Source organism: Aquarana catesbeiana, linkage group LG07, assembly GCF_042186555.1.
Source record: "Aquarana catesbeiana isolate 2022-GZ linkage group LG07, ASM4218655v1, whole genome shotgun sequence".
Taxonomy (NCBI): domain Eukaryota; kingdom Metazoa; phylum Chordata; class Amphibia; order Anura; family Ranidae; genus Aquarana; species Aquarana catesbeiana.
Genome location: NC_133330.1, coordinates 285448767 through 285472871, shown reverse-complemented (window position 1 = coordinate 285472871; position 24105 = coordinate 285448767). Strand labels below are relative to the sequence as shown.

General features: G+C 44.0%; 1 protein-coding gene across 3 annotated transcripts in view; it reads right to left on the bottom strand.

The window, feature by feature from the left end:
- KIAA0040 (KIAA0040 ortholog) overlaps positions 1 to 19640 on the bottom strand; it is an 82938-nt gene extending 63298 nt beyond the window's left edge. For 2 of the 3 annotated variants that reach the window (XM_073593416.1, XM_073593418.1), the window contains exon 1: positions 19261 to 19640. The gene's annotated coding sequence lies outside the window, so the exon portion shown is untranslated. Of the gene's footprint in view, positions 1 to 15982; positions 16065 to 19260 lie in introns of those variants that run through there. The other variant, XM_073593417.1, reaches the window with a different exon arrangement.
- Between the last annotated feature and the right edge of the window lie 4465 nt (positions 19641 to 24105).

Here is a 24105-nt window from a genome sequence, read left to right as displayed (position 1 = left end):
GAATATTAATTTGCTAATGTCACAAGTGGGTGGGCTCGGGGATGCAGTGCTCTGCGCCCCCGAGCCCCCCATTTTTAAAGCCAATTAGAGCCTCCAGCTCTAATCATGTGCTTAAAAAGAACCAAAAAAACCCACATTGAAATCCATGCTTTCGGCGCCCCGCATGTAGATTAGGGGCTGGGCGCATGGATTGGGGGGGGGGGCGGCACCCCTGCACCCCTAATGGATGGGCCACCACTGTTCCCCAGTAAAAGCGTATGCACATTCTCCTTTCTTCCCTCTTATGTATTAGTTTATGCTCATTATGAACGACATTCCCTTATTAGCATCAAGTTAGCACCAAAATTCTTGCCGCTAAACGCGTTTAGCGCTTGAGCGTTCATTCATTTCAATGACCAGAATAAATTAATATTCTGGCCAATGGAATCCATAAACATGCACATGCTTAAAGTGCTTAAACGCTCTTAAATGCGTGTGCAATATGTGGCTTTAGAAACATTTTTTAAGCTCCTTTTTCCTCAAACACTCTGGGGTTGGTTTACTAAAGGGAAAAAGACTGTGCACTTTGGAAAGTGCAGTTGCACACTGCAAGAGCAGTTGTTCCAGAGTTTAGTAAATGAGCAAAAGCTCTGCTGACTTTCATCAACCAATCATGTGCAAGCAAAAATGCTGTTTTTTTTATTTTCCTTGCATGTGATTGGGTATTCTTTGCAAAGTGAAGCTTTACCTCATTTACTAAGCTCTGGAGCAACTGCACTTGCAGAGTGCAATTGCACTTTCCAAGGTGCACAGTCTATTGGCCTTTAGTAAATCAACCCCTCTGTGTGCATGAGGCCAAAGATTCAAAGCCAGATAAGCTATGTTAAATGTGGTGAAACACTAGCAATTTTCTTTTTTTTACGTTGGTAAACGCCCTAATAATCACATTTCTAAATTTCAGGCCACTTTAGGACAGCTCATACACAGCCGTCTCACTTGCAATAATCAAGATATATACACCCAAAGAGCTGTAAACATTACTTATCTCACAAAAAGATTACTCAACATGTTGACCGAGTAATGATCATTGCACTTTTGCAATAGAAACTTTCCAGAGAAAAGTGGATGCCTGATGTGTCTGTGATAGGGCTGGATCAATAGAAGTATAAATTGGTTGCAATGGATCTACTGTAACGTGATTCTTCCTTTAAAGAAGCAGGTTGAAATATAGTTTGGATGGTCCCTGTTCTGGTCGTAGGCTACTACCTCTCTGACAAAGGAAGCACTCACCAGACTATAAATTCTTGGATGTGTACAGAGGAGCACCTGGTACAAAGGTTCATCTCACTTAAAGCCCTCAGTGGACCCCACCAACCTGAACAACTTAAGACCCATCTCATTGCTCTAATTTACCTCTAAGCTTTTAGACTGCTTATTCTATAACTGTCTTGTCTACTACTTCACTAAAAACAACCTTCTTGACCTCTTACAGTTTGGTATTCGCTCACAGCACTCCACAGAAACTGCCCTACTAAAACTCACTAACGATTTACTAACTGCTAAAACCAATGGCCACTACTCCATACTCTTACTACTAGACCTCTCTGTGGCTTTTTATACTGTTGACCATCTGCTCCTTCTCAATAAACTCCACTCCCTTGGCTTCTAAAATTCTTATCTATCCTGGTTCTCCTCCTACCTATCACAGTGCTCCTTCAGTGTTACCTACAACTCTTTCTCCTCCCCACTTCCTCTTTCCTTAGGGGTCCTCCAAGGCTCTGTTCTTGGACCACTTCTCTTCTCTATCTATACCTCCTCCCTTGGTCACTTGATGACCTTCCAGGGCTTCCAATACCATCTCTACGCTGATGACATCCAAATATATCTCTCTACTCCTCGTTTCACTCCTTCAGTCTCCTCTTGCATTACTTACTGACATATCAGCATGGATGTCACACCACTTTCTTAAACTAAATCTCTCTAAGGCCCCTTTCATACGATCGGCCCGCAAAGATCTGCCTGTCCGTTTTTCAGGCGGATCTGAGCGGGCCACCCATTGACTTGTATGGACAGGCACCTGCCATCCGATCTGACAAGATCCGCAGAAAACAGACGGATGGCGAAACGTTTACCATCCGTCCAGTGGATCGAAAGGGATCGGATGAAAACGGACATGCTGTCCGTTTTCATCCGATCTTCCTATAGAGAACAGCGGGGCTCTGACAGGTCTGTCATTGCACAGTGAGCAGAAACAGACTTGTCATCCGCCAGCTCGGCAGGAATCAATGGAGCAACCCCCCTCTGATCTGATCTGCCCCGTGTAAAAGGGGCCTAAAACCAAGCTAAAAAGTACCCCCCCCCCCCCACCCATGACTTTTTAATTAAAATCAATAATGCAACTATCAATCCCTCCCCTCACGCCAGGGTACAAAGTGTAATCCTAGACTCTGACCTGTCCTTTCAGACCCAAATCCAACCGTTGTTAAATGTTTGAAGAAGTTACCTCTGTAACATTTCTAAAATTTGCCCCTTTTTAACTAATGAAACCACCAAGCTACACATTTACTTCCTTATTATCTCTCGCCTTGACTATTACAACTCCCTTCTCATAGGCCTACCTCTCCGCAGATTATCCCCTCTTCAGTCTATCATGAATGATGCTGCCAGACTCTACATTACCAACCATCTGCTAACCCTCTCTGCCAATGTGTACACTGGCTTTTCGAATGCCCAGAGAATTGGATTCAAAATACTAACTACAACATAAAAAGCCATTCACAACTCTGCCCTGAGCTACATCACCAATCTTGTCTCCAAATATCACCCAAAGCGTCCTTTCTGCTCCTCTCAAGACCTCCTGCTCTCAAGCTCCTTTGTCTCCTTCTCCCATGTTCATCTCCAGGACTTCTCCAGAGTCTGTCCTATCCTCTGGAACTCTCCACCTCAATTTGTCCAGCTATCTCCTACTCTGGCTGCCTTTAGGCGACCCCTAAAAACTCATCTCTTCAGGGAAGTCTTTCGCGCCTTCAACTAATCTTTTATCACTTCAGATCATTCCCCACATTTACAACCTCTTGTAGCACTTGCCCCTCCCTCTTAGATTATAAGCTCTTATGAGCAGGACCCTCTTAACCCTCTTGTACTTCATTGTATTGTAACTATATTGTCTTTCTTTCTTTTATATTGTAAAGCGCTGCGTAAACTGTTGGCGCTATATAATTCCTGTAGACTAATAATGAACAATAATTAAGAGAATAAAATACAGCCAACACGTTTCCGAGAATTAGCCTCCCTATTCTTCAGGGCTTGAGCAGGTATTGTTAATAAAATCATGACAGAATGCACTAAAGGGCCTATCTTAAGGCTTGATGAAGACCAGGGTTTCCTAACTGCCAATGGGCTGTGGTGGCTTTGCATTTTTGGCTTGTGGTGCTCAGATGCAGTGTAGTTCTGCTTTAATGCCAAACAAGATGTAAATAGACTGTTCCCTTGTCAGTAGAGAAAAATGAACAAATACTGAAGGAACATCCTTTTGCTAAGTAATAAGCCCCTTCCATGCTCACGAGTGCTAACTCTTTCATGATCTATTTATCATGAGGGATGTTTTTTGGCTTCACCACTTTCAAATTTACGAAAGGAAAATCCACTTTGCACTACAAGTGCACTGCAAGTGCAGTCACTGTACATCCGAGGGGGACATACAAGGAAAGTAAAAAACAGCATTTTAGCTTGTACATGATTGTATGATAAAATCTGCAGAACCTCCCCTCTTTTCAGATATACCCCTCAGATTTACAGCGACTGCAATTTCAAGTGCACTTTCAATTGCACTTGTAGTGCAAAGGGGATTTGCCTTTCGTAAATAACCTCCTATGTATTTCCACCCTAAGATATCAGTAGCCAGTGGGCATAGATATACAGTATGAGTGAGCTTGGCCATGCAGGCAACATCTCACTGCCCTCTGGCACTTGGCACAGACAGAAAATTTGGCCACAGCTGAAGTTCAATTTATGGTAATGGCGAGGACAGGTAAACAGAGGAGGAAGAATATCTATTAGAGCCCTTGCACACTGGGGCGGGGGCGGCGTCGGCGGTAAAACGCCGCTATTATTAGCGGCGTTTTACCGTCGGTATTCGGCCGCTAGCGGGGAGGTTTTACCCCCCCCCCGCTAGCGGCCGAGAAAGGGTTAAATACCACCGCAAAGCGCCTCTGCAGAGGCGCTTTGCCGGCGGTATAGCCGCGCCGTCCCATTGATTTCAATGGGCAGGAGTGGTAAAGGAGCGGTATAAACTCCGCTCCTTCACCGCTCCGAAGATGCTGCTGGCAGGACTTTTTTTACCGTCCTGCCAGCGCACCGCTCCAGTGTGAAAGCCCTCGGGGCTTTCACACTGGAATACAAGCAGCGGCACTTTCATGTCGGTTTGCAGGCGCTATTATTAGCGCAATAGCGCCTGCAAACCGCCCCAGTGTGCAAGGGCTCTTAGATCAGATTTGTGGCCCTGTCTTATGGTGGCTGCTTGGCGGACATCTGTCTGCACCCATAAACATGAGATTGCCACCCAATCTGGAAGATTTCATATCAAAGGTGTAGCACCTTTTTACCTAACAATGGAATTCTACAAGATTTTTACTGAATGAGTCCAACATAAAGCGGAACTAAACCTATTCTTTACAACCAAGGAAGCTGCCATCTTAACCTTCTATTTGACCGACAGTTATCATGATTCTGCACATGTGATCAGCTATTACACCAGCCGTTTGATGGTTCGACAGTTCAGTTGAGAGCACAAACAACTGTTACAGTCATCATTCACAACATGCCTTGAATGTAACCGTTTTGGGAACTGTTTCACACCTATGCGTTTTTCAGTGCGTTTTGCAGAAATGCATTACAGTCCTTTTAATGTGGTTTTCTAAGGGTCAGGTTCACACCTGTGCGTTTTCCACCGGTGCGTTTTTTGGAAAGGGTCAAGAGCTTTTTTTTCCCACAACAAGCTGCGTTTTTGGCTCCATAGACTTCAATAGAAAAGCAGCAGAAAGGTATCAAAAATGCATAAAAACGCATTAAAAACGCATCAAAACATGCTTGAAAAAACACAAAACACCTGGAAAATGCATTGACCACAAGTTGCATAGGTGTAAAGCAGGCCTTAACCATTTGCTGCCCGCAATAGTAATATATACGTTGCGGTTTGCAAGGGGTTTACCGGGATTATGGCTGAGATATCAGCCATAACCCCAGTATCGTTTTTTGCAGCCGACGACTAGCTTTCCTATTAAAGCATTTTGAGCGGCTCATGAGCTGCTGGAATACCTTCCGAAGTGGTGGGAGGGGATGTACTCCACCCTCCCACCGCTCGCCGGTGTTTCTTGGGCTTACCGTTTCCGCTGATTCGCCAGAGAAATGATCCGATGGTGTGACCAGTTGGTCACAGAGGCAATCAAAGAGTAGATACTCTTTCATCGACTCTATGGCCTTGGAGGACTGGAGCGACGTCATGACATTACTTTCAGTCCAAGCTGAAAGTAAATTATTATTTTTTTTAAGCAAAAGATCACTTTTTTTTTTTTTTGATCTTTTGCTTTTGAAGGTAAAGAAATGATTTGAGGTCTTTTTCATCCCAAATCTCTCCATAAAGAGAAACTGTCATCCTTATTTCTATTACAAGGGATGTTTACATTCCTTGTAATAGGTATAAAAGTAAAAAAAAATTAAAGGGGCAGTGTAAAAATAAAAATAAAAAGTAAAAGCAAAAAGAAAAACATTTAAAGCGCCCCCATCCCTTCGTGCTTGTGCGCAGAACCAAACGCATATGTAAGTCACACACATGTATGTAAATGGTGTTCATACCACACATGTGAGCGAACGTTAGAACAAGACAAATAATTCCAGCACTAGACCTTCTGTGTAACTCTAATGCCCTGTACACACGGCCGGATTTTCCGATGGAAAATGTGTGATAGGACCTTGTTGTCGGCAATTCTGACCGTGTGTAGGCTCCATCACACATTTTCCATCGGATTTTCCGACACACAAAGTTTGAGAGCAGGATATAAAATTTTCCGACAACAAAATCCGTTGTCGGAAATTCCGATCGTGTGTACACAAATCCGACGGACAAAGTGCCATGCATGCTCAGAATAAATAAAGAGATGAAAGCTATTGGCTACTGCCCGGTTTATAGTCCCGACCTACGTGTTTTACGTCACCGCGCTTAGAACGATCGGATTTTCCAACAACTTTGTGTGACTGTGTGTATGCAAGACAAGTTTGAGCCAACATCCGTCGGAAAAAATCCTAGGATTTCGTTGTCGGAATGTCCGAACAAAGTCCGACTGTGTGTACGGGGCATAAACAGTTAATCTGGAGATTTTTAGGTACTGTAGTTTGTCGCCATTCCACGAGCGTGCACCATTTTAAAGCATGACATGTTAGGCATCTATTTACTCGGCGTAACATCATCTTTCATATTTTACAAAAAAATTTGGGTAAATATTGTTTTTTTTTTTTTTTAATTCATTAACCACTTCCCACCCAATGTACATACCTCGGGTTTCAGAGGTTATACCGGGATGATGCCTGCACCTACAGGCATCATCCCAGTATCATTCTTTTCAGCCGGCGATTCTCTTTCAGGCAGAAGTGATCTGAGTGGCTAATTAGCCACTTGATCACTTCTGCGGGTGGTGGAAGGGGGTCCCACCTAGGGTGTCCCGGGACAGTCCCGCATTTTTCAGGTCTGTCCTGGGTCCCAGGCACCTATATTCCAGGACAATACAGTGTCCCGGAATGAAACTGACACAGGCACCCCCTCCCCCCCAGGCCAATCTGATGCCCCCAAAATAGGCCGACACATCGCCACTTGACTCACTGACAGTACTTGTCCTGCCCGGGAATGTCTGGAGAGGCACAATCTCTGCCCCCTGCTTGTGATTGGAGAAATCATAAATCCCGCCTCTTGTGTCTAATCACTGCAGGGTAATATAGAGCCAGCGTTGGAACAAGGTAAAATAGGTCTCGGGCCTATGGGCCAGGACAAGTACTGTCAGTGAGTGGCCTGTGGCCTTTTTTGGGGGAGTGATTAGTGCTTCAGGGTAGAGCGCGCACCCGCCGTCCCAACTGTGCTGTGATTCGTTACAGCACAACCTGATTTATGGGAAGGGGAGGGGTGTCCCTAAATAGCAGTTTGGAAATGTGGTCACCCTAGTACCACCCCCCTCCCACCGCCACCTCTCCCGGGCTCTCCTGTTCCATTGCCAAGGATGGGAGTGATGCGGCCAGCGGCGATGGCTGCCCTGTACAAAGAAAGAGGAACTGACATTGTTTCCCTTTCTCTGTAACCCTGGAAACCGGGAGCGACGAGTAGTTTGTGACATTCGGTTCCACCCCTTAGTTTATCTGGCCACCAGCAGCCAGGAAAGCAGCCGATCAGATCGATCTCTGTCTGTTCGGCTGCATGGGGGGCCAGAGGAGAGATTTTGGCAGAAGGATATGACGTACCTCGCTGTGGCGAGGTAATATGGAAGTGCAGCGCTTACAGAACCCTAAAGGTAATTCAGCGTTGGATAGAAAAACAACAATTCTCAAACATTGATGAAATAGCGGTAAGCATTGCCTGGGGCCAAAGTGAAAAAATAGGGTGGAACTTCACTTTAAGTGCAATATAAACACTTTTTTGTTTTGCATATTTAGGAAACAAACCTGAAAGCGAGAGAGACGGTGTGGAGAAAACAGGGACAAAAGGATTGGGGTCTGAAAAAGGTCCTGTCCCTCCGGAAGGGGGATAAATCAGAGCTATAAAGGATTACGGTCCGAGGAGTCTGATTGGTGGCTGTGGGCAACATGTTGAAGACTTTTCTAAATGAGGCCCACTATGCTCTGCCTAAACAAGAAACACTTGTATCTCTGTTTGCGTTATTTTTTTTTTTTTTCCCTTCACAATTTAAGGGTTAAGCTCTCGGCACAAGGAACTGGTTTTATTTTCGGCTCACGCTCTTAGATTGTCCATATTAGGGACTAGTGGAATTTTCAACTTTAATGAGCGGGGGCGTGAAAGTTTTTTCCTCTAAATTGTTATCACAGGACTTCACAGAAACCCAGGGGAGAGCAAGTTCAATGGCTCCAGTGTCTTTTCTAGCGAGGAGGGGAAGCAGGAGTTGTTTATCATGCAAGATGTTAGTGAAACAAACACAGACGCCTGCTTTTCCTCCACATACACAGCCATTGTATACAAGGAGGATTAGACCATACTGAGAGAACCTCTCACGGAAAATAACATCCAAACAAGAGGGATCCTCCACCTCCTCCACAGCCTGATCCATGGGAATTTCTGCTGTCATCCATAAACAGGGCAATGTGACTATGTAATATGGAAATGTCCACCCAGTTCTTTACATTACCATGGTAGCTGCTGTAAAATGATGGCAGTTCATCAGTGGCCAATGTCAAGGCTCATGGAAGTGACAACCTGCTTTATCTAAATCTTCTATTATTCTGGCCATGCACTTGGCAATTTCATTGCATCCAATCAGCTTTCAACCATAAACACTTGCCGGCAAGTGCTAAAAAACTGAGATAGAGATTGACGGAAAATTGTGTTTTTTTTTTGTTTTAAGCGAAACTTTAATCAGAAGATTAAAGTGTTACTAAAACCCACAACAGTAAAATCAATCTGTGTATGCAATAAAGCATGCTTGTTATACTCACTGTGGAACCTAAGTGGTTAATATTCCACATTGTGTAAAAAAGGCTGTTTAATGCAGTTTTTTTCTGATCCTCCCCTTCTTCCACTGTCCCAAATCCATCTGCTGATAGAACATAGCCTTGGGGGCACTCTGCACATGCTCAGTTTGGTGTGTATTGCTAGAGTTTTTTTTTTTTTGGGAGGGTGCATGTGATCAGCACAGGATCAAGCAGCATTGCCCAGACAGAGGGTCAGTCTCATAGAACAGTCAGAGTAAAATGAAAACTCCTCCTACAAGCTTTAACCAGACACTGATAGAAGTCACAAGACTCCTATATACTGTAGATGAGAAAAGGTATTTAGCAGTTTATATTTACTAAAATAATTAAATTTCCATGTTCTGTGTACTGTGGGAGACCAGATATAGTAAATGCAGTGTCCTGGGTTTAGTAACACTTTAACAACTTACCGACCAGCAGCTGTCATTATACGTAGAAGAATATATATTGGCCTAAACTGATGAATAAATTATTTATATTATTTATATATATTTTTTTGGATATGTTTTATAGCAAAGTAAAAAAAATGTGTTTTTTTCAAAATTGTCACTCTTTTTTTGTTTATTGCGCAAAAAATAAAAACCGCATAGGTGATCAAATACAACCAAAAGAAAGCTCTATTTGTGGGAAAAAAAAGGATGTCAATTTTGTTTGGGTACAGCTTTACACGACCGCGCAATTGTCAGTTAAAGCGACGCAGTGCCGTATCGCAAAAAATGGCCTGGTCATTGAGGGGGCAAATCCTTTCGGGGCTGAATTGATTAAAGTAGAACTATGGGCAAAACTTTTTTTTTTATTTTGGATAGAGCAAGGGAGGGTTACGGTATAACCCCTGTCAGATTTTTTTCCGCCATCTGTGTCCCATTGCTGAGATTTCCCTTCACTTCCTGTCCCATAGCCAAACAGGAAGTAAGAGGAAATCCCTGCAAATTAAAGGAATTTCTTGGGGACCCCCAGGTCACCAGAAACCAGTGTCTCCATTGGAAGATTTCCCCTCTATTACTTTTCTGGGGACAACCCAAAATTTGGGATTTTTTTAACTTTCACTTTCAGGGATAATGGTAAACAGGACAAATAGAATGAATCTCCCTAACCAGGACACAGACAGCCATACCAAATGACAAGTGTTCTAATCTCTCTGCACTCTATCCAAACCTAAAATAAAAGTTTTGCCTTTAGTTATACTAGTGTCTACCTGTGAAAGCCCTTAAGATGGGGGATTTCATTGTTCCCATGTTTGTTTTCATCTACTTTCTATTAGAATGCAGAAGAGGAACTGAAACTACCTCTGCTACAGCAGTAGGTAAGATGGTATGACACTCATAGCTCGCAATTATAGGTAATCTTTAGGATTATAATTTTGGCAATACCAGGCCAACTGTTTTGGCATGCAAACTGATGACACATTGCATTTTTTTAGTTTACATTTTTTTCTTAATAAATTGAGTACATACAGTACTACAAGAAAGAGAATTCAGTAAATAGACCCTGATGTGACATTTAATATTTCAAGTCTTCTAAGAAGCCATAGTTTGAACTTCCCACAGCAAAGAAACACAACCAGCAGCAGAGCCTGGATATGTAAGGGGTGCTCCTAACCGTAAAGCTGCCGCCTTGGTCACACCTAAATGCTCAAGGGTGGCACAGATCTAGCCCTGGAAATTTTGCCCCCAAAGTCTCCAAGTGATGGAAGAAGATAGTAAGTGATTCAACTCATTAGTACTGACCAAAAATGTAACAATAGCTTTGGGTGGACTTATTCTAAGAGCTTTTATGTTGGTTCTAATGTCTTATAAAATGCACCTTGTACAGCTGACTGCCGACTCACTAGATCCATTTCAATTATCAGTATCTTTATTTTGTGGATATCGTTGAACTGCCCTCTGTGTTTGACAAGAGGTTGCAGTTCCCCAGAAGCACCCTTTAGATCCTCCTGGATCTGGAAAGACTCAAAATTAGGGTAGGTTTACTGCAATGAATGACTTAGCTGTACAACTTACTGCCTGGATTAAATATTAGCTTTCCTCTGTTCCAGGACCCTAATGTGTCGTGCCTAATAACCAATATACAAACATCTTATCTAATCAAAGGATTTGCAGATTGCATCCCTTTTGTCTGTAGAATATTTGGATAGATACAACACCCGATATGTTTACATTCTTTCCTGACACTTGGTACAATCTGGACATTTTCCATTGTTCACAGATAAATCCTCATGGCTACATACCGTAAGCATAAAGGACATGAAGGCTAATTCATGCTATGTTTAGCAATTACTTTAAAGTTATTTCTTAAAATGTTCATTTAGGCTAGACCCAACTAGATGTGAACTACTAATCAAATTGTTATTCATATTATCTACTGCTTGTATGCTATAGCAGATGTAGCTTCTACAGTGCCAAAAAAATCCCAAAACTTGGTGAACTCTATTATGTAAATGCTAACCTGAGCTAGAAAATTGGTACTTTATCCCTCCTATTCACGTGCCTCATTATTAATCAGTAAGGCCACAGATCATAGTGATGGGCCAAGAGAGAGTGCAGGAAGGAGCAAGCCATAGGCCTGGCTTTCTAGATGAAGTCAATAATTCTACAGAGGTCCACAGAGCTCTTGGGTTTCGCGATTCTGGGGTTCTCTAGAATTAAGCTGATGGTATAGGTAGGCACCACGGAGTGCATGCTATATGATGCAATGGGCAGTAAGTGTACCTGCACTTCTAGTTAGTTTTACCGTGTGCCTATCACTGGAATTCATGCTTCACATAAATGAATACAGAACATTACCTTATTATTTTGAAGTGTCAGGCTAAAACATTTTTAGTTTTAAGATTCCATTAAAGAGATTGACCTTACTTCCCGTCCTTATGACAATGGGTTAACCAGACAGGAAGTGAGAGAAACTCTATGACAGGGACACATACAGCATTAAAAATCTGGTAGTGGTTACAGTCTTTCCCTGCACTACTAAAAGCCTTGATAAAGTTAAAATAACAATTAAAAAAAAAAAAAATAGCACTATAGGCAAAACTTTTTCTTTTCATTTTGGATAGAGTAAGGGAGGGTTATAATTTGTATCAGTTTATTGTTTGCCATATGTGTCCCATTGAGGAGATTTACCTTCACTTCCTGTCCCATAGCCAAAACAAGAAGTGACAGATATTCCCCAAAAATTAAGGGAATTCCTTGGGGACCCCCAGGTCACCAAAACTGGTGTCCCCATTGGAAAATGTCCCCAGTATTACATTACTGGGGACAACCCAAAATCTGGGGTTTTCTTTACTTTCACTTTCGATTAAATGGTAAACAGGACAAATAGAGAGGTGACTCTCCCTAACGGGGGAACAGGCCGCAATAAAAACCTGACAGCAGTGTTCATTTTGGCAGCAAATTTCGATTCAGTTTTAGTCTTAGTCTTAAGACTAAAATGGCATTTTAGTTTTAGTCCCATTTTAGTCTTCTGCAATTGTTTTAGTTTTAGTCATATTTAGTCGACTAAATCTCTAGTATATTTTAGTTGTCTAAAATCGAATGGGTGTAATTAAATTGTAATGCATTAGTTAACATTTCTCTACAATTTCCAAACTCATTATATACTGCTGGAGTGAAAAATCTCATATGTTATTAATAAGGTATTGAGGTATGAACATGCACTACAGACCAGTGTTAATTTTGAAGTCAAATTTCAATGTAGTTTTAGTCTTAGTCTTTTGACTAAAATGGCATTTTAGTTTTAGTCGTATTTTAGTCATCTCAATTGTTTTAGTTTTAGTCATATTTTCGTAGACTAAAATAGTATTCATTTAGTCGACTAAAATGTTTTAGTCATTTTATGCCGTGTACACACGGGCGGACTTTTCGATCGGACTGGTCAGACGGAACAAATCCATCGGACAATCTGATCGTGTGTGGGCTTCATCGGACCTCCAGCGGACTTTTTCTGTTGGAAATCAGACGAACTTTAGATATAGAACATGTTTCAAATCTTTCCGACGGACTTGAGTCCGGTCGAAAAATAAATTCGTCTGTATGCTAGTCCGACAGACAAAAAAATGACACAAGGGCAGCTATTGGCTACTGGCTATAAACTTCCTTATTCTAGTCTGGTCGTACGTCATCACGTTCAAACGACCGGACTTTTGAATGGACTTTAGGACTTTTGAACTGACTTTAGTCCGTTCATATGTGCGCAAGTCCGGTCGTTCGCAAGTCCGTCGTAACTCCATCGAAAGTCCGTCGGAAAGACCGTCGGACGTTTGATGCTGAAAAGTCCGCCCGTGTGTACACAGCATAAGTCGACGGGATTAACACTGCCTGACAGGTGTTCTAATCTCTCTCCACTCTGTCCAAAACTAAAAAAAAAGTTTTGCCTTTAGTTATACTTTAATTCTTCTTGGTCAGTGTAACTGGAAACATGGCAGGGCTGAACCCTTTTCCTAAAATTCTTGTACTATAATGTGTCCTTCTTTCCCAGTGAGGGTACATTTCTGTAAGGCACTATTCACATCTGAGCGAATTGGAATCGCAGGTAGAATTGACGTGATTCTGCTCATGTTTCCCAATTGCTCCACAATAACGTCAAAATGCTCGACACATGTTGCAATGCCATTCGTTCTTAAAGGGGTTGTAATGTAAAGGTTCCTTTTAAAAATAAAAAACAAACATGTCATACTTACCTCCGCTTTGCAGTTAATTTTGCACAGAGTGGCCCCGATCCTCCTCTTCTGGGGTCCCTCAGTGGCGCTGGTGGCTCCTCCTCTTCTCGAGTGCCCCGTCGGAGAAGCGCTCTCCTTTGGGACACCCATGCTGGCACGCTCCCATGTCCTGCTGCTGCGTCTGTTGACACAGACAGCAGGATTCGCCTCCTCCCCTCAGCGCCCGCCTCATTGGATTTGATTGACAGCAGCGGGAGCCAATGACAGCAGCGGGAGCCAATGGCTTCACTGCTATCAATCTATCCAATCAGGACACGAGACACAGGCTGGAGCTGGTGTGCTCGTTCCCGTTGCGGGAATTACAGGGCTCAGGTAAGTATAAGGGGGGCTTGGGGGCGCTGCTGCACTAAAGAAGGTTTTTCACCTTAATGCATAGAATACATTAAGGTGAAAAATGCAGAGGATTTACAACCCCTTTAATTGCACCCCAAACGCAGTGTGATTTTGCAGTAATTGTTGCAAGACAAAATGCCCAAAATGTGGTACATGAGCTTTTTTGGTACAACAAACATGCATAAGACAGCCCATTCAGGTGAATGATGTAATGTGTGTAAATTGCGCAAAAAAAATGAATTAAGTTGAACATACACTTTAGGTAAAAAAAGTGAGACCCGGAGAAGAAAAATGGCTGAAGGGTCTGCATGACTAGGGAAGGAACTGGGTCAGGGAAGGGTCAGCTAGGTCAGTTGGGGGGGGGGGGGCGTGTAGACTTACCTGATGGGAGGCAGCAGGCCAGAGGGGTGTGGGGTACTGCTGTAGGGGGTGGTTGGCAGACAGGAAGTCCAGGCATTCTGGGATTTTTAGGCAGAGAAGAAACTTCCCTCCCACCCACCCTTATGTCAAAGTTTTTTTTGAGGTTTCAAGTTTAGGGTGTATATGTCTTATTTTTGTGTTTCTGTTTGCAATAAAAAAAAAATAAACAACTAAAACCCAGTGTGCACTTATGTTGGTGGGGATTTTTGTGACGGCAGCTTGGCGGGTCAGGGGGTCCTTGGGGGGTCAGTGATTATTGACATTGTCGCTAAATTGTGGGGTCCATCTAAGGTATGGCGCACCCACGTGATTGGTTAGTGGTACCCACCCCCCAGGAGCTAGGTCCCCTGGGGGGGAGAATGGAAGTATGGTGAGGTCATAACGTCCTTGAGTCAGTTGGGGTGCGGCTGAGGACATGGATGATTTCAGTAAAATTATGCCTTATGGACACCCAAAGACCCCTTGTTTACATTGTTAGAAATACATCATTGAATGGTACTTTTCGTGTTATGTTATTTATTCATTGTTAATAAATTGGCTGCTGTGGCCGTATTAAAATGCATGTCGCTCAGTCTGTGTCTTTCTTTTAGGGCAGGTTTTAGGACCAGGTTGACGAATCCATTAGTCATGTACAAGCAAGATGTAAACACAATAACATATATGGATGCTAAAATGCAAAGATACTACTAACAAAGAGTCCTTTTAAAACCTCTATTGCTGGTGTTTGACTGCTTTAATTCTCAATGTACATGTGCTGCACAAGTCTTGAGACACGCCTGCAGATTTTACTGTGTAAACATTTCCCTCCCGCCACGTGATATGTATATTCTATTATCATCCTGTATTAAAGAGCATGCTACTGCATTACATTGGCCAGACATTAAGAGCCCATTTAAATTTGTGCGTCACACATGAACATGCGTCGCATCAAGGCAGTCCACTGAAATCAATGCACCAAATGAAGACTGATGCCCCACAATGTCCCAAAAATCGGACATATCACAAAATGCTTGCCATAATGATGTGTTGTTACATGTTGCAGTGCATTTAAAATGAATGGCGCCGCAATGTGTCAATGCTTGTAATGTGCATTGTGGTAACACCTTTGTTGCTACAACACATATTTGTAAATTGCCCCTTACAAATGATCCAGCAACCTGCAGCTCCCCACCTGTTGTGAAGTCAGAGATTGCAGTAAAAGTTTTCTGTCTCTTCCATCCATGTGCATAAAATCGCTCCACCTGAGCTGGAACTTCAAATCTCAAACCTGTCAACAAGGATCGCTGAGAAAATTATATCTATATCTATATCTATATCTATCTATCTATCTATCTATCTATCTATCTATCTATCTATCTATCTATCTATCTATCTATCTATCTATCTATCTATCTATCTATCTATCTCTATCTGTCTGTCTGTCTGTCTGTCTGTCTGTCTGTCTGTCTGTCTGTCTGTCTATCTACTGCATATGCACACGAATTTGTGGTTATAGTATGGTGGCAGAATGTAATCCCCCCCCCATCCTCGAGTGATTAACACATGTTGGTGCAACGCATCATCCACTAACTATATATCTCACTTTTACAAAGTCTATCCCTTGGGGAGTCTCACTTCTCTGGCTGCAGTCCTCATTGTTTGGAATTATTACATAAGACCTGGGGCAGCACAGAGGCTTAAAGTGGTTCTAAAGGCAGAAGGTTTTTTTGTATCTTGCATTTATCTATGCATTAAGATAAAAAGCCTTCTTCTGTGTGTGCAGCAGCCCCCCCCCAGCACCCCCCTAATACTTACCTGAGCCCCATCTCGATTCAGCATCGTTGCATGAGAGACTCGGCTGTTCGGGATTCTCTCTCATTGAGACAGAATCAAAGCGCCATTGGCTACCCCTGCTGTCAATCAAAGTTAATGAGCCAGTGAGGACAGAGAGGGGGCGGGGCCAGGCCTTAGCTCCGTGTCTGTATGGACACAGAGAGCTGTGGCTCGGCTCGGGTGCCCCCATAGCAAGCTGCTTGCTGTGGGGGTACTCAAGAGGAGGGAGGGGCCAAGAGCCCTGAAGAGGGACCCAAGAAGAGGAGAATCTGGGCTGCTCTATGTAAAACGACTACACGGAGCAGGTAAGTATAATATTTTTGTTATTTTTACAAAAAAAAAAAAAAAAATCGAGACTTTAGTATCACTTTAAACTGGCTGTAGATGAATCTCTTTTTTTTTTTGTTCAAAAAAGCCAGTTGTTCAAAAAACCAAAAAAAAGCAATTGAACGGATTCCCCTACCAACACAATTGAGGGGTGGATGAAGGAATCCTCTCCACTGTGCCTTTGTATTTTGACAGCAGGACTCCTCAGCTATTAGAAAACACTGATTAGTACTTCAGTCGATTGGCTGCATACGCTGGTCAAATTAAAAGTTTCCAACATACCCCATCAAGAGAGGCTGATCTTTAGATCGACTTCTCTCTAGCGGGAATAGCTATAGATGGATCAAAATTCGTCCAGTTCCTGCTGAACCAGGCACATTTTGATCCATCTATGGCCAGCTTTAGTGGTTAGCATTCCTGTCTTGCAGCACTAACATTTTTGGTTCAGGGTGGATAAAAATCAATGATTTAAAAAAAAAAAAAAATTCTAAAAAATCAGATTTTTAAAAAAATATAAATCTGATTTTAGTTTAAATGAAATTTATTTTGATAAAATGTTTTTGGAGCACAAATCTATCCAAAGATAGTTTTCTATTTAAGATACATTAATAATTTAGTTTATTCAGCATGAAATGGAGCTTAGTTATGTAGCATGAGGCTGTATATTCTGCAATATATACATTTTTGGTAAACTCATTCAATGAATCCAAGCTATGCAAGCTGAGATAACATGCACTGCATTGATGCATTCACACAATTTCATAGTAACCATGAGATAAAACAAAGTTCAGGAATATTCCTTTATCCCATTGTTTTGCAAAACTATGTACACTACAAACTGTATGATTGAATTGGTTCTGATATCGCTGTTTTACCAACATGACAGCTTATTCTAGGTAGGAAACATTCATTTTGTTTGCAAATATTAAAGATTCTAACTACCAGCAAGAATAAGTCCTTACATTTAAAGAGCACCTGTCATTTCAGATCCATCATGGCAGCGCCTGTTAGCAGCATCCATTTACCTGCTGCCGCCACGTCCCTCACCTTGTTGTCTCACTGCCGCATCACCAGCCGTCCCATTAAAGTGAAAGTGAATAGGACTGTCATTGGGTCAACAGCGGGTCAGAGGAGGAGCCACTGTGGGACAGAGGTGACAGTTGCTCTTTAAAAATTATGATTTAAAGGAGTTGTAAAGGCATTGTTAATGCATTCTATACATTAGGATAAAAAAAACCTTCAGTGTGCAGAAGCCCTACTCAGCCAATCAGGAGAGAGAGGGGGTGGAGCCGGGGTGCAGGGCTCTGTGTCTGAATAGACACACAAAGCAGTGGCTTGGCTTAGGTGCCCCCATAGCAAGCTGCTTGGTGTGGGGACACTCAACAGGAGGGAGTGGCCAGGAGCGCCATTGAGGGACCAGAGAAGAGGAGGATCTGGGCTGCTCTGTGCAAAACCATTGTAACATGTTTGCTATCTTTAAAGAAAAAAAAAAAAACAAGACTTTAATATCACTTTAAATCAAGTTGATTTAAATCAAATCCACCCTGCTTTGTTTCAAATCCCAAACAGGACTCTACCTGCATAGAGTTTGCATGTTCTACCTGTGCTCGTGGGGGTTTCCTCCCACCCTCTAAAGACATGCTGGTAGTTTAACTGACAATAGAATGCAGGGCTGGTGCAAGGTTTTTTGACACCCTAGGCGAAACCTCATTTTGCTGCCCCCCTTGGCTCCACCGCTGACTCCACCCCCTTTGTCCTGCCCATGTATATCCCACCTTTTTAATCCTGCGCCCGGCAAATGCAGCCTCACCAGCGCCTATCAATGCAGCCTCACCAGCGCCCATCAAATTCAGCCTACCAGCACCCATCAATGAATGCTTGCTTGCTTCCATTCATTCGGGAGTCGTGACACAGACTCAGTCCTCTGGTGCCGCTGCACCTCTGACACTATGTGCGAACGGAGCAGCGGCTGCCTGCTGATGCTGAGACTTAGTTGCTTGCCGCAGAGAGAAGAGAATAGGAACACCAGCGCCCTAGACATCATTGCGCCCTAGGCGCATGCCTAGTTTGCCTAGTAGTAGCACCGGTCCTGCTAGAATGTATGTAAAGCCGGGTTCACATATGTGCGGCCACGGTTCCCAGCATGGGGTCTGGTGCATCCCTGTTCACCGGTTCAGGTATGAATTGGGTCTGAATTTTTGCCTGAATTTGCACCTGAACAGGTCCCAAAGACACACAGGACCCTTTTGGAATATGGACCGCGGCCACACCGGACCTGTGTAAGCCAGCTCTATTGTGAGCCAGGCACGCACGCATGTCATGCGAATTGGATGCAAGGAAACCGCATCCAATTCGCACATATGTGAAACCCGGCTTTAGGGACCTTAGATTGTAAGCCCCTGGTCCACATGGAAGAGAAAAATATTTCCAATATATTTAGAAAAAAAATTATATATGTGACATATATTTACTATATATATATATATATATATATATATATTTTTTTTTTTTTTTTTTTCTAAATATATTGGAAGTATAATTCTCTTCCATGTGGGGGAGGACAGAGACTTATGTGAACGTACAATAATCAAAGTACTGCGTAAGTTGTTGGCACTTTATAAATATCTGTAATAAATAGTACAGTAGCGGCGAGTCAAATCAGGAACTCAAATATATAAGTCATCCGTGTGTGTGTCAACCCTTCAACAGTTACAAAAGAAAGTTACCTTTAAAAACTTTTAAGAGAAGGCTGTCAGACTTTCATGTTACTTGGCTGCACTCACATGGAAACATGTAGACAGATTGTAGCTAGGAAGGCTTATTATTCACTGACAGCTACAAAGTTCCAGGTCCCCTCTGTGCACTGAACCCTTCCATCTAATATATACAACAAACTCTAAATTTAGTCTTCTAGAATAACAGCTGCGTCTTACCTTACTGCTGAAGGCTAGATCCATAAACTTCATTTACAAAGCTGACTTTTCTTGCCCCGTAGCTCCATCCTTAGATACATCAGGAACTAGTATGAGGTTGTTTTTTTTTTTTTTTTTCTACATGTTGCTGTCATAGGTTTGCTCTGCTCGCCTCCCCTGCCTCTCCCTATGTAGATCTCCTCCCCAGAATCCCCTCCCTTCTCTTCACTGGTACCTGAAGGTTCTTGTGAGTCACTCAGCCCTGTCTGAGGCTTCACTTTGCTTTTCCTGCTGTGTAGTCCTCAGGCTTGTGCATGCCGCTACATATCTGGGGATGGCGGCTAGCCAAGATAGTTAAACTGATGTAACAAGGCTGGATTTACGGGACTTGGCTGGGTGAAAACACATGGGAACTATCCAGTGAAGTTTTCTAGTGGCATAACAACCCTAGTTTGGTTTACAGAGCTGGTGAATAATTAACAGCATTTTTAGTGTGACAGTATACATAGGGCCTTGTACACAATGAGGCTAATTTACTAAAGGAGTCCAGAATCTTTACGCAATGAATTGTGTGAATATTCACTAACCAATCGTGCAAAAAGCTAAATTCTGTTTATGCAATTTGTCTGCACTTGTCTGGATAACTGAAGTAGAACCTCACAAATTTTACTGTGTGCATATTCGCCACTCCTTTAGTAAATCAGCTTAAAACCCAAATCTAAGAAACTTGAAAATGATCCCTCGCAATGAGGCTGCACCCACACTGCAAGGCTGAAGTGCTCATTTACACTAGGGGAGAGTAAAAATGCTTTTTTTTAAATCTGATCCTCCACTCCTCCAGCAAGGGCCCCCCTCATGCTATGGCAGTGGTCTGTCTCTCTGCATCATCATGACCAATGCAGGGCTATGGACCCTGCTTTAACCGGTTCCCGCCTGGCCAATGGGAAGATGATGGGCAGGCCTCTTATCCCTCCGGGGGAGCGCAGTGCGGCAATCAGTACCTGAGTACCTGTCGTGCAGCCCATCAAAGTACCTGTTGTGCAGCCCATCAGTACCTGTCGGTTGTGCAGCTCATCGGTATCTGTTATGCAGCTTATCAGTACCTGACGTGCAGCCCATCAGTACCTTTTGGTTGTGCAGCCCATCAGTACCCGACGGTTGTGCGTCCCATCGGTACCTGTCGGTTGTGCAGCCCATTGGTACCTGTCGGTTGTGCAGCCCATCGGTACCTGTCAGTTATGCAGCCCATCGGTACTTGATGGTTGTGCAGCCCATCAGTACCTGTTGGTTGTGCAGCTCATCGGTACTTGTCGACTGTGCAGCCCATCAGTACCTGTCGCTTGTGCAGCCCATCAGTACCTGTCGCTTGTGCAGCCCATCGGTACCTGTCGGTTGTGCAGCCCATCAGTACCTGTCGCTTGTGCAGCCCATCGGTACCTGTCGGTTGTGCAGCCCATTGGTACTTGTCGGTTGTGTGCAGCCCATCAGTACCTGTTGTGCAGCCCATTAGTACCTGTCATGCAGCCCATTATTCCTTTTCGTGCAGTTAATCTGTACCTGTCGGTCATGAAGCCCATCAGTACCTGATATGCAGCCCATCAGTGCCTGACATGCAGCCCATCAGTACCTGTTGTGCAGCCCATCTCTACCTGATGTGCAGCCCAACAGTGTACCTGTCCTGAAGCCCATCAGTGTTACCAGTCATACAGCCACCATGTCCAAAAAATATTTTACTACTGAGGAGCCATATAAAATCCTAAGCATGACTGATGAGAGCAGCGGGGAGCTCTCACCGTCCGATTCCGATTCGGAATATGAGCCGTCGGAAGCAGTGGATCAGTGACCGAATTGGAGGAGGAAGCAGTCCATCCTAAAAGAAGATGCTCTGAAGACAAGGCAGCCACCAGCATCGCTATACACCCCAATGGTCAATTGGCAAACGCCTACGGCGCTGACCCCAGGAAGAAAGGCCCAGTACCAGAACTGGATTTTCACGCCAGACCCAAAAAATTAGGGCCCAAACCCATCTTCCAGATACCTTAGTAAACCCATTATGGCTGCCTTCCAGCTCAGGGTCAGCTACAATTCCCCCTTTCACCGCACAGCCAGGTTGCACACCTGCACACTCTGCCAACACTGACAATTTTTCCAAAATTGATTTTTTAAAAGTATTTTTCCTTGAAGATTTACTGCAATGCATTGTGGACCAAACTAACCCTTTTGCCTGACAGTATATTGTTAACAACCCCAACTCATGCTATGCCCATCCTTTTGAATGAAAATGTCTAACAGTGGAGGAGTTTAATTTGTTTTTGGGCCTTAAGAACAACATTGGGCCTACAAAAAAAAATTGCATGCTTATTGCTCTACCAACCCCATCCATCACATGGCAATTTTTTCAGCTGTCATGTCCAGGTCCTGTTATGACATGATCATGCGCTTCCTGCATTTGAATTCACTGTGCCCTTCCTGATATCATCCCAACTATGATAAACTATATTAAATTCGCCCCCTAATTGATTTTTTTAGAAGAGATACGCTGAACTTTATGTCCCTGACCAGAAGATCTATGTGGACCAATCCCTTGTCCACTTCACTGGTCAGCTGGGATTCAAGCAATACATTCCCAGTAAGAGGGCCAGGTATGGACTGAAGCTCAACAAGCTCTGTGAAATGCCACTGGATATGTGCATGCTTTCTGCGTGTATGAAGGCGAAGACTCCCAGCTCCAGCCTCGAGTGCCCAACCTACATCGGAACAAGCGTAAAAATTGTCTGGGACCTGGCATTCCCACTGTTCCAAAAGGGGTATCACATATACCTAGACAATTATTATACCAGTTTGCCCCTTTTCTGCCACCTGTACCATGAGAAAACCTTGGCCTGCGGTACAATAAGAACAAACAGAAAGGGCTTCCCAAAACGTCTAGTCACCACAAGGCTACAAAGGAGGATAGGAGAGATAGGAGAGACACCTCAGTGGAACTTCATGGAAGACGCAGCCCCCTTCAAAAGCCTGGATGTATCCACAATTACCAACAGAAACCGGAAGAAAACGCCAAACAAAATGTTGGGTGTACGGCAGAGGAGGAGTTAGGAGAGACACCAGATTTCATTGTGCCCAATGTCCCTCCCAATCAGACCTATGCATCAGAGAATGCTTCAGACATTATCAAGCTTTCCCAAAATATTAGCCCATATTTCTAACAGCCTGCCATTTCCCCATTCCAACGTCTGTGCTGATTATTTGCCTGCTGCCTCAACCAACTATGTCACTGCCTTCTATGTGAACTGAACCTGGCCTGTTTATCGACTATGCCTCTGCCTGCCGTCTGGATTATCAACCACGCTTGTGCCTTCTATCTGCACTGACCTCAGCCTGTTAATCAACCATCTTTTTTGCCTGCAGCTTGAACTGATCTTTCGCCTACTACTGTAGTGGTGGGATTCAAGATAACACAGGGGACTCACATATGTGAGGGGCTTCAGAATAGTGTTCTGAGTAGAGAAAAACAATTTTTGGTTTTCTCTGGGTTTTGTAATTCCCAGATCAGGGTCTGGAAACTGGAAGCTTCAAAGAGATTTGAGTGGGATGAAGCCTCTACTGCTTTCCCCATTCTTTCCTGACAGAGGCCCTAAGCTTGATGTTCCTTCCTGCTGCTTGGACCAATGCTTTGGCTGTGCTGGCCATATCTCTGCTTGCTGCCTGTAATGACCCAGGACTTTTTATGGACCATGTTCAGGCCTGCTGCCTGGACCAATACTTTGGCTGTACTGACTATATCTCTACCTGCTGCCTGTACTCAGGGCTATCTTTATGAGAGGGCACATCTGGGCACTGCCCAGGGGCCCCAGCTGCATGGGGGGGGGGCCCTGCACTTTCCCCAAAGAAGCTTCTCCTTGAGCCCACGCTGCCCAGAAATTGGGGGCCCCATAATGGCACTGAGAGTGATGGATACACAGGGGAGACAGGCTGGCAGCGGTGCATCGTGCTGTGCAGAACGATACCTATTTCACAGCCAGCAGGGAGGGGCAGGGCCAGATCGCCAGTGATGCTCTGACCCAGCCCCATGCAGCTTGAATGCTCGGGACTCAGAGGCCGTGGGGTAGGAGCTGGAGTGAGAGCTGCTGAGTTGGCAGCACTGGGAGCCCACCTGCGGAAGTGTAATTGTAGATGGTGTCATGGTGAGCCCAGCTGTCCAGCACTGTTTGCACCAAAGGACTTGGAATGCCTGGAGGGCTGCTCTCCCTCCACCCCTCCTTCTGCCTGCATGACTTGATTGGTATAGGTGAGTCCTTGTCACAGTGCTGGAGGTGGGCACATAGCCAAAAGTTCACATGCACTGCATCTCCACTGGAAAAGGGAGTACTACATGGATGGAATAATGGTGCTGGGGGATATCAAGGGTGTATGGGGGGAAAAATGGCTGAGGGGGGGATCTGGGGTGTATAGGGGGTGTATAAAGAGGCCACAGTGTAGGGGGTATCAGGGATGTAGTGGGGTCACAATACAAGGGGTATCTTATGGTATGTGGGGTGTAGAGGGGTCTGAGTGCTAGGAGATATCTAGGGTGTAGAGGGGTCAGAGTGCTGGGGGATATCTGGGGTGTAGAGGGGTCAGAGTACTGGGGGGATATCTAAGGTGTAGTAGGGTCAGAGTGCTTGGGGGATATCTGGGGTGTAGAGGGGTCAGACTGTGGAGGAGATATCTGGGATGTAGAGGGGTCAGAGTGCTGGGGGGATATCTGGGGTGTAGAGGGGTCTGAGTGCTGGGGGCATATCTGGGGTGTAGAGGGGTCAGAGTGCTAGGGGTATATCTAGGGTGTAGAGGGGTCCGAGTGCTAGGGGGATAACTGGGGTATAGAGG